Raw genomic sequence first — 12,025 nt, 5'->3', positions numbered from 1 at the left:
GCCCTACCTGAAGTCCTCTATACTTGATCCGACATGACCCAGATACATGTGATTATTCCCATCCCAACCCAACCTGACCTGACCTGAATTTGATCAACCCGGACCTAACCCAGAATTAAAATTGGGTTGGCGTCTTCCAAAGTGAGACTCGAACTTGGGTTCAGTGTGTCAGGTTCGGGTTGACCTGAAGTGGCAGCCGTACTGAGCCACCATGGGACTTAAAATGCAATTCCTTTAAACCTGAAGTGAACCCAAGATAGGGGATCAGATTGGATACTGAACGCTTCAGTGGGCAATGAATGCTCTTTCACTGCAGTCCGTTAACCTCCGTTTCGGCCACAAACGGATAAACTAGCAGAGTATTATGATCCATACTCCTGCATGTAGAAATTGTCATCACAAGTCACATAAGTAGCTCATCAAAATCCGTCCAATTAGTGGGTCCCACAATAGATGGGCCATAACCTAAACCGGATACTAAATAAAGGATTCTAACTAGATCATTGGTGTGAATTCAAAAGACAGTTGAAAAATAAAAGTAATCAATTTTCCACGTGTAAAATGGGTCCCACAATCTGGGGTTTAACTCGAGAAATAGGTATGGCATGTGCACCATGTCTCATTGTTTATCAGAAACTGGCATCCTATAGCTTCCACGTAGAAGCCTTGCCACGGTCAGAATTTATTGTCTGTAGAAAGGGATTGGCTACTCCCCCTGCCACCACCCAATGGCTGGTGTTCGGTGCTCTATGGGCCCCACCATGATGCATGTGTTTCATCCATGCCGTCCATTTATTTTTATAGATCATTTTATGGTATTACACAAAAAATGAGGTATATCCAAATCTCAGTTAGACCACATTACATGAAATAGTGTTGAATGAACGTCAACCATTAAAAGCTTTTTGGGGGCCATAAAAGTATTGGATCAAGCTGATTCTTGTTTTTTCCCTTCATCTGGGTATTTATAACCTAATAAACAGATTGGATGTCTGATATACAGTACAGTGGGCCTTAGGAGGATTTAAATGATGGATATCCAATCACTATTGTTTTCCTGTGGTGCGGTCCACCTAAGATTTATGTCCCTTTTATTTTCAGGATAAAGCCCTAAAATAATCTTTAAAAATGGATGAATGGAATGAATGAAACATATACATCATGGAGGAGCCCACAGAGCACCAACCACTACCCACAGGGCTGGTGTCAGGGGGAGTAGCCAATCTGTTTCCCAGTTAACTAAAGTGGATGCTGATTTCATGGGAAAGCCTTTCACGGAGGCTAACGGAACAACACGGAGGCTAACGGAATGGCGGTGAAAGAGCATACATTGCAAGAAATAGTCCCTTGGTATTCAAGCAATGACATTTTACCACGTCACTTCAGTAGCCTTTTGGCTAGTGAAGCGTTCAGTATGTTATGGACAGATGTCTTAAATCTATCTGTTGGTCTGTCGATGACATCGACCAGGTTTCGATGACATCGAAGCCAGTCATTAATGACATCGAAGGTTGCTCAATGCCATCGATAATTGTTGAAAACTTTCACCCTTGGTCGCTGGACAGTTTTGTTCCGTTTTCGATGACATCGATGGACCTTCGATGACATCAAAGATTTTAAGCAGATTTTCTGTGGAAACGTAGATTTTGCGATTTTTGTTTCATATTCCGATTCTACTTCTTTCTAAACTTATATAAAGGGGTGTATGCGGGATTAAGAAGTATTCTAAGGCTTTCTAAAGGAGTTCCAAGGGTTCCTAAAAGGATTTTAGGATTTCTAAAGGGTGTAGCAAGGGTGAGATTCGAGGTTGTTTGAATCGGGTAAGTCCTCTCTCTTTATAATTTCTATTTTCATAGTGAAGATCTGTCGCTTTGTGCCATAGTTTTTTCCCTTAAGGGTTTTCCACGTTAAATTTGTGTTCTCTTGTGTGTGCTTGGTGTCATAGGATTGTTATCCTAGATCTAGATTTGTATGATTCCGCAGTCCAAATCCCCAACAAGTGATATCAAAGTAATCGTTGGGGCACATATCTGAATCCGCAGGATTAGTAATAATGAGAAGCACTAGGTATGAGATTGAGAAGTACTCAGGAAAAAATAATTTTGAGTTATGGAAGATCAAGATGATGAGTTCCTTAATCAAGCAAGGCGAAGATTATGCTCTTGAGGAGCGAAAGTCTACTATAACTGATGATGATTGAAATACTCTTGATAAGAAGGCTTTATCATCGATCCGTTTATATCTCACATATGAGGTTCTCTACAACGTCGTTAGGGAGAAAACTGCGGCTAAGTTATGAGCGAAGTTAGAGGATGTCTATGCGAAAAAATTCTCTGAAAATCGCTTACACTTGAAGCGGTAGTAGTATAACTTTAAGATGACAGAGGGTAGAGATCTAGAGGCTCACATTAGCAACTTTAATAAATTGGTTTGTAAGTTGCTGGATATAGAGGAAGTGATGAAAGATGAAGAACAAGCATGTATGTTGTTGAATTCTCTTCCGGCGTCGTATGAGTCATTCAAGGACACTATGTGCAGCATGAATAAAACCCTGAGTGTCGACACTGTTATCTCAGCCCTTCAAGGGAAGGCTATGAGAAAGCTAAACGGCGATATGGGGACATCTTCTGAGGCACTGTTTACGAGGGACAAAAATTCTGAGCAACGTACAGGTTCTTCAGGTTATAGATCTAAATCCAAGGGCAAGGGCAAAGGACTGGTAATGTATTGGAATTGTGGGAAAGAATGACATATGAAGAAGGATTGTGAAAATCCTAAATCGAAGAGAGAAGATTCTGAGGCTTCATATAGGGAGGTCAATACTGCCACGTCTGATGGATTGAGTGGATGTGATGGTAATGTTTTGTCTGTGTTTACTATCAGGCGGCCATACGATGATTTTAAGGACGAGTGGATGTTAGAAACAGGGGCATCTTTTCACATGACTCCTCATCGGAGTTGGTTCACTAGCTACATGAAGTGCGATGATGGACATGTATTTATGGGCAATGATATTGCCTGTAATGTTGCGGCTGTTGGTTCAGTGCGCATCAAGATGTTTGATGGGGTGGAGCGTACCTTGACTGATGTAAGGCGTGTTCCTGATTTAAAACATAATCTGATTTCTCTTGGTGTACTTGAGGCAAAAAGATGCAAGTACATAGATATTGATGGTGCTCTTAAGGTATCTAAAGGGGCACGGGTAGTTACGAAAGCGCAACGACTCGGTAACATGTAAAGGTTGATCAGGAGCACTTTAAAAGGTGGAGCTGTAGTTAGTGTTCATATTGTCGGTGAAAAATCGATATTATCGCCGATAATTTCGGTATCGTTGGACTTGCGATACCAAAAACCCAAAAAATTGTCTCTTCCAAATATCGGTGATATATTGGCGATATATCGTCTATAACGTTGATGACAACAAAAATATTGATAATTCGACGATTATATCTTCGTATATAGCCTTAAATTCCAAAAAAAAAAAAAAAAAGAAAAGAAAAAAAGAAAAGAAAAAAGCGAGAGATATTAGATTAGATAGAGCATGTAATTGAATAGAACCATATCTGTGGAAGGAAAATCTAACGGAGCTACCCACGTTGCGGTGGTTGCTGCGGAGGGAATGGGCGTGAGTTTTAGGGTTTTGAAAGAGGGGTCGAAGCTATTTGCTTTTAACTTTATCTTTTTAACTTTTTCTAAAGTATGCTTTTTCCACCATTTAAAAACATATGTCACCACTATTTTGAATGGAAATTAAACTAATAGTTTAAGTAACTTTTAAGTTACTTTTAAAGTGTGAGTTTCATATCATACAACAAAAGTGGTTCACCACCACTTTAGGAACAAAAAAAATGCAGTTTTTTTTTTAAAATAAACATTTAAATAGAGTGGGATATTTATGGCGGGTGAGGCCCTTACTATGGGGCCCACCATGATCTACGTATTTTATATCCACATTGTCCATCCATTTTGCCAAAACGTTTTATGGCATGAGCCTAAAAATGAAGATCCAAATCTCGTGGACCGTACAACAACGGTGATTGAATGCCATACCATTAAAAACTTCCTAGGGCCCACCTTAATCTTTCCATAATGTTTATTTGTCATCTAAGTAGATGCTAAGGTCACGTGAACATGGATAACGGGAAAAAGGAAATATCAACTTGATCTAAAACTTTTGTGGCCCATTTATGGTCAATCACCATCGTTTCCTATGATAAGGTCCACTCGAGAATTGGATCCACTTCATTTTTAGGTTCATGCCCTAAAAGGATCATGTAAAATAGATGGATATAGAATACATAATCCAAGGTGGTGGCCACCCTCTTAAGTGAGGCTGAGGCCACACATCATCCACTCTCGATGGTTAGATGGTTGGATGCATGGATGGGATGGGATGGTTGGATGGATATTTGGATTGATAGATGAGATGGATGGATGGATGGATGGATGAATGTTTGGATGACTGAATGTGATGGATGAATGTTTAGATGGATACATGGGATGGATGTTTGGATGATTGGATGGTTGGATGGAATGGGAAGGATGGATGGATGATTGGATGGGATGATTTGATGCGATGATGGGATGGATGGATGGATGGATGGGTCGGTTGGATGAATGTTTAGATGGATAGATGAGATGGATGTTTGGATGATTGGATGGGATGATTTGATGCGATAGATGGGATGGATGGATAGATGTTTGGATGTTTGGATGGGATGAATGTGTGGATGTTTGGATGATTTGATGGCATGGATGGATGGGATGGTTGGATGGTTGAATTATTAGATAGATGAGATGGATAGGGTTGGATGGATGGATAAATGTTTGGATGATTGGATGATTTGATGGGATGGATGGATCGTTAGATGGATAGATGGGATGGTTGGGTGGTTGGATGGTTGGATGGATGGATGGTTGGATGTGATGGAAGGATGGATGGATGGGATTGATGGATGTTTGGATGATTGGATGGGATGTTGGATGGATAGATGGGATGAATGTGTGGATGTTTGGATGATTTGATGGCATGGATGGATGAGATGGTTGGATGGTTGGATTATTAGATAGATGAGATGGATGGATAAATGTTTGGATGACTAGATGATTTGATGGGATGGATGGATGGTTAGATGGATAGATGGGATGGTTGGGTGGTTGGATGGTTGGATGGATGGATGATTGGATGGGATGATTTGATGTGATGGATGGATGGATGGATGGGATGGATGTATGGATGTTTGGATGATTGGTTTGATGAATAGATGGGATGGATGTGTGAATTTTTGGATGATTTGATGGCATGGATGGATGGGATGGTTGGATTATTGGATAGATGGGATGGATGGATAAATGTTTGGATGATTGGATGATTTGATGGGATGGATGGATGGGATGGTTGGGGTGGTTGAATGGTTGGATGGTTGGGATGGATGGTTGGGTGGTTGGATGGTTGGATGGATGGGATGGATGGTTGGATCATCATGCATATGTATTTTTTTTAAAAATTTATATGCTTATTTATGCATGGTTGTAAAATGTATGAATGCATTATATTTGTTAATTGGTTTCATGAGATTTGAGCGATTGTTATGCTACTATTAGGCTGTTTTTTTTATGATAGAACATGTTTTGAGGCCTTAATTAAATAGAAACTTATTATGTATGCATTTTTTTTTTTTAACAATTTTTTTATTCATAAACATGTAAATATGTGTATTTAAGCCTCTATCGAAGTTTCATTGAAAAATTACATCGTTTTACCATGTTTTCCCCACATTTCCAATCATCGGCGATAACGATATTATATCTTTATCTCCAGCCAGCGAAACTTGTAGCGATACCGACAACTCAGACACTGACTGTAGTGGATGTAGCGGATTCCACCTCTGCATGTGTGTGGCATGTTGGGCATGGCCATATGAGCGGGTAGGGCAGGAAGGCTAAGACACGCGGACAAGGATACAGAGCAGGTGGAGTAGCCACTTGTGAGAAGAATCATATGGCATGATCGCAGGATATCGGCGTGGCACATAGACGACTCCAATATCGCAGAGGATTCATCTTCTATTTTGATGGCTCTAGGTAAGCCTGATGCTGAGAAGTGGAAGATGACTATGGGCGATGTGATGGATTCGTTGTACCAGACCGACATATGAGAGCTGGCGGAGGTTCCAGTTGGCCGGAAAGCGGTTGGATGTAGGTTGATCTTCAGGAGGATATAACATAGATACAAGGCGAGATTGATAACGAAGGGTTATGTTCAGAGAGAAGGGATCAGCTTCTCAGAGATATTCGCGCCGACGAAATAGCAGGTGTCTATTAGATCCGTGATTGGCGTTGGTTGGCCAATGTGTTCTTGAGCTGGAAGGATGGATGTGGAAAGTGAAGAGTAGATCTACATGAAGTAACTAGAGTGGTTCAAAGTTAAAAGGGGTTGAGAAAAGACTTTGCAGGAGGTCGTGGTTCGACCTGTTGCCTAGGCAGTGGTTTGATTCCTTCATGGTGAGTCAGGAATTAATGACATGTAGATTGCCAATTATGACATGTTTGAAATCAATGTACTGAAGACTCGGTTAAGTAGGACATTCAAGATGAAGGATTGGGGGCTGCAAAGATGGTTTTCAGCGTTGGGACTGAAAGAGGAGTAGGCTTTAATAATCACAGGAGGAATACCTTGTGTGTAGGTATTGATCAAGGATGTCATGGGCTAGGAAAAGTCGGAGAGCGTTCCCTACGCGTCTCTCCTCAAGTTTTCTTCAGGACATGTCCCAAAACAGATGAGAAAAAGCAGGATATTTCATGAGCCTTATTCGAATGCGGTTGACATTGTATGTCATGGTCTGGATTAGACCGGTTATTTCACAGGCTATCAGTGTTGTGAGTAAGTACCCCGGCAAGCAATATTGGGTAGCGGTGAGATGGTAAGAAGATTATGTCTTTTCTTTTGGGAAGACAGGAGCAAAGGTGGTTGGGCATGTGGATTTAGATCTGACAAACATAATCAACAAGAATGTTCCTGCAGAGAAGTTCAAGTTCCATGCAACTTCTCTGGGCTTGACGATGGTGTAAAAGGAAGACTGAGTGTGCAAGAGAAGTTATGATGTGATGTGGAGATAAGAAAAGGGGACAAGAAGCTACACGGATGAAGATTGAAGATATGGTGAAGATTGTTATGGATAGATGTCTTAAATCTGTTTGTTGGTCTATCGATGACATCGACCAGGTTTCGATGACATCAAAGCCAGTCGTCGATAACATCGAAGGTTGCTCGATGCCATTAATAATTATTGGAATTTTTTACTCCTGGTCGCTGGACAGTTTTGTTCCGTTTTCGATGACATCGATGGATCTTCGATGACATAGAAGATTTTACACAGATTTTCTGCAGAAATGCAGATTTTGCGATTTTTGTTTCCTATTCCGATTCTAATTCTTTCTAAATTTATATAAAGGGGTGTATGCGGGATTAAGAGATATTCTAAGGCTTTCTAAAGGAGTTCCAAGGGTTCCTAAAAGGATTTTAGAGTTTCTAAATGGTGTAACAAGGGTAAGATTCGAGGTTGTTCAAATTGGATAAGTCCTCTCTCTTTGTAATTTCTATTTTCATAGTGGAGATCTGTCGCTTTGTGCCATGATTTTTTCCCGTAAGGGTTTTCCATGTTAAATCTTTGTTCTCTTGTGTGCGCTTGATGTCATTAGATTGCTATCATAGATCTAGATTTGTGTGATTCCGCGGTCCAAATCCCCAACAAAGTATCCAATCCGCTCCCCAAGATAGGTGGGGTGGTTAATGGTTCATTTTCAACCGCCTTAATTGTGTTGCAGGTTTTTTTTTAAATTATTAATAATTTATAAGCAGTTCAAGAATACAATCCATCAATGATTCTAATTAGATCTCAACACGGTCAAGGAATATATTTCTCAAAATACAATACGATGATATGGTTGGATGAGATCCGGTCCTATCATCATGGTCCAGCAGGAGGATTCTCGTTTTCTCAACCTTATGATCTATGTAAGCCATGGACCTTAAGAGTCTCTTACAGCATGTTGACAAGAGCAGCCCATGGTTCTGTAATCCAAACCATTGATTTATTGATTCTCATTGGCCGATGATAAAAACTCCACACATCCAGGTTGAAAAAGGTTCCAAGACGCTGTGGGCCGTCTGCAGCATTTCTTCTCAGTCGTCCAAATGCAGATGCAAATTTAAAGGCTTGCCATTGTGCCATCAATTCTACGACGTGGTGGCAACATACCAATGGCATGGATTACTGGTGACGGCCTGTCTTGTTAAAGTTGGAAACTCTTATGTCACTCATATTTTATACAGTAGGGTACGGACTTTGTGGAGCCCGCCAAGTTATTGTGCAATCCACACCGTCCATCATGTGCATCTTTAGTGCTAGGCCCTGGCGCCAAAACAAAAGGCCAGATCCACAACTCAGGTGGGCCACACTGCTGGGAAAAATGAGAATAGGCTGTAGCTTGTGTGTAGGGGAGGCTTACTTGTCTTATAGTGTAGGTGCTTTTATCTGTTTTTAGTTGGATCGTTGCTCTTGCTCAGGTGGTAGACTCTCGGGAGTTTCAACACGAGGTTATGGGTTAGAGTATCCATAGGTGGTGAAAGCCCACTATGGCATGAGTGTGTGTGGGGGTGTGTGCGTGTGTAAAATAAAAATAAAAATAAAAATAATCTGCTTGTTGTTTTGTGTGGTTCAATAATACCACTCATACTAGTGAATTTTATGGGCCCAATTGGGCCAGAAGCTTCTCAAGCTCAAGCACTTACTTTTCTAGTTAGAAACCAAACCAAATCAAAGTAGCGGTTTACGATTTGCTTGCACTGAGCCCTTTCGATTTGAGAACAAATAGCCCTGATACCTATTCATTCCAGCAAGATTAGAGGTTTAGTGTCTCCCGACAACAGACCCAACTCTCAGATGTATATTGAAGCAATTTTCCTCATAGTCGTTGTCCTGAGTTTTCCTCAAAGTAGTCTTTCCGTGACTGGAATCTATGAGTCACTTACACTGAGCCCTTTCAATTTGAGAACAAATAGTCCCTATATTTATTCATTCCAACATGATTCGAGGTTTACGTGTCTCTTGACAACAGACCCCGCTCTCAGATGTATTTATTGAAGTAGCACAAATAACATCCACCCCACAACTAGAAGAACAACCATTCTCAACAACAACTAGAAGATTGCGATCACCCTCCAAGTCCCCCTTCGCCAATAATAGGGATACTTTCAACAACCATAATGACGTGCCACTTGTGGAAACCTCAGGATTTCCAAGAAAATGAAATCGACAGTTTGCGGTGTTCCTTTTAGTTGGAATGATGCTGGTCATCCGACTTTATTGAGATATATATATATTTTCGACCAAGAGTTTGATAGCGAGATCTCAAATCAACTTGTTGGCCTCACAGAATATCTTAGTACAGAGTATGATACCATGGATCTTTATTTGTTTATAAACTCTCCCTGCATATAGGCGTTCCATGTTGCAAATAGGTTTTGCATAAACGATACGGTGGATACCATATAGCTTGGGTGCAGTTAAGAAAGAGAGATACAACAGAAATCTACACCAACCAAAAAAATCCCAATATCGGTCAATGTGATTATATATATATATATATATATATATATATATATATATATATATATATATATATATAAAAGTCATGCTCCCCTGCGCATCTAGGCACGTGCGCACCTTTGCACACGTGTCATGGGTGTCTAATCTGAACAGTCCATGTGATGCAGAATCCCATGAAACCTCTTGCGACAAATTTTCACCCTGATCTAAAATTCTGGTGGGCCATAGAAAAGAGAAATGCAAATCAAGGGAGGAAACTGTTTTCATTTTTCATGGCCCATCAAAGTTTTAGATCAAAGTAAAACTTGGTCCCAGCGGGTTTCTTGAGGTGCTGCTTCACATGAACGGTTCAGATTTTGGATCCACATCACGTATGATAGGTTCTCAAAAAAGTTCGTATGTAGTACGTACGAACTGGTTAGCAGGTGAGTGTTTCCGTCCGTGTGTGTGTGTGCGCGTGTATATATATATCGTTGGTTCATTATCCATTAAAGATGGGACAGATCAATAGCCTGGATTAGCGAACCATGGGGTCTACGTGTCACAGTTGAAATCAAGTGCATGCTATGTGGTAGGGGTGCACATGGGCCGGTAAACTGGAACTGACCAAAGCACTGGTTTCGATTCCAAAAATCAAAGAACCGGCTAATTCGGTTTGGCTCGGTTCAGTTCTTGATTTGGGTCCCGTAGAATCCAACCAAACTGAACCGAACGGTCCTTACTCTCGCTCGGGTGGTAGACTCCTAGGAGTTTCAACACCCAGTCAAGGGTTCGAGTACCCATAGGTGGTGAAATTCCACAAGTGTTAGTGTGTGGGGTTTGTGTGCATGTGTAAAAAAAAAAAAAAAAAGAACCGGAATTGAACTGTATAACCGAACTTGGAAGAAAACCTAGAACTGAACCGAGTTTACAATACATTTTATGTCTATTTTATTAGTTTACAATCTATTTAATTGCCTATTTAACTCATGATTTATGGTTTACAATCCGCTACTGTGAATGTATCATAAAAAATACAAGTAATAAACTCCTGTCAATGGCCTACCAAGCAACTGGTAGTTAAGGAGACGGCTCAAATTGAAATAAAAAATAGTCAAATGATTAAACTTAAAGCATGGAAATATCAGGATCCAAGACGTTAGAATATCAACGGTGTGGCCCATCTTATAAATGGTTTTGATAATTGAAATTCAACGGATATATTTCTAAACAATAATACAACGCGATGAACTGTACATATATCACCTTCCTCGACTCTACTGTTTTAGACGGACGCGGTTTGGCTGGTGACCCCAACACCAGCCAGCTAGCCGGTGTTAAAGCTCTGTGGGCCCCACCATGATGTATATATTTATCCAAGCCGTCCATCCATTTTTCCAGATCAGATCCAAAGGTCAAGTGAACCACATTACAGGAAAGAGAGGGGATTGAATACTCACCGTTGAAAACTTCTCGGGGGCCACAAAAAAGATTTGGATCAAGCTGATTTTTGTGTTTTCCCTTCCGACTCACGAAGAGGTTGGATGACAAATAAACATCACTGTGTGCTACAGGAAGATTTCAACGGTGGACATCATTCTCTTTTTTTTTCCTGTGGTGTGGTCCACTTGAGCCATATATCTGCCTCATTTTTTCTCTCATGCACAAAAATGAACTGGAAAAATAGATAGACGGTGTGGATAAAACAAATACATCATGGTGAGGCTACATAGCTTTGACACCAACTACCTGGCTAATGTCCGGGTCACCAGCCAAACCGCGTACGTATTATACATTTATTCCCCCGGACGGTACTGTTTTTTTTTTTTTTCAGAAAAAAGATAAAAAACTTTGATGCTCTGGCAGAAGGTGGGGGACAATACACAGGCATTTAGAAAAAGCATGCGTGGCTTGCAAGTTAAGTCAAATTAAACTGTACGATTATTTTCCTCAGTTTAGATGTATCACGAATTAAAAATTGCCGTAACTGAATTGTCTGCCTGTGAGATTGGTGGACTTTTATTGGACGGTTGAAACTCAAAAATATCCAAACGGTCTTATTTCATTAAAAAAATTTAAAAAAATCAAGCATCAGAGAAAACAATTTGATTTGAGTCTGTGACTCAACCCAGTAATTTTCACAATTTAATTGATTTAATTTGAGTTAATGTATGCCACGTACACAATTTCCGAGTGCCTGCGTACCAAGCGTCATACGCTGCCCGAGTATCATGCAGCACCACGTAAAATGGTGGTAAACTATCATAAGGATATAATAAGTGCATTTCATTTTCTTCCTTAAAATAAGAAAAAAAAACCGTTCCTAGCTGTAAAACCTTCCATTTTCTTCACCTCCTTCTCTCGGAAGCTTCTTCTCAGATCTCTCTCATATTCGATCAAACCCTAGGTTCGTATCCTTTACGAATCGACGATTT

The sequence above is a fragment of the Magnolia sinica genome, chromosome 3 (assembly GCF_029962835.1).
Source record: "Magnolia sinica isolate HGM2019 chromosome 3, MsV1, whole genome shotgun sequence".
Classification (NCBI taxonomy): domain Eukaryota; kingdom Viridiplantae; phylum Streptophyta; class Magnoliopsida; order Magnoliales; family Magnoliaceae; genus Magnolia; species Magnolia sinica.
This window is presented reverse-complemented; position numbering follows the sequence as displayed.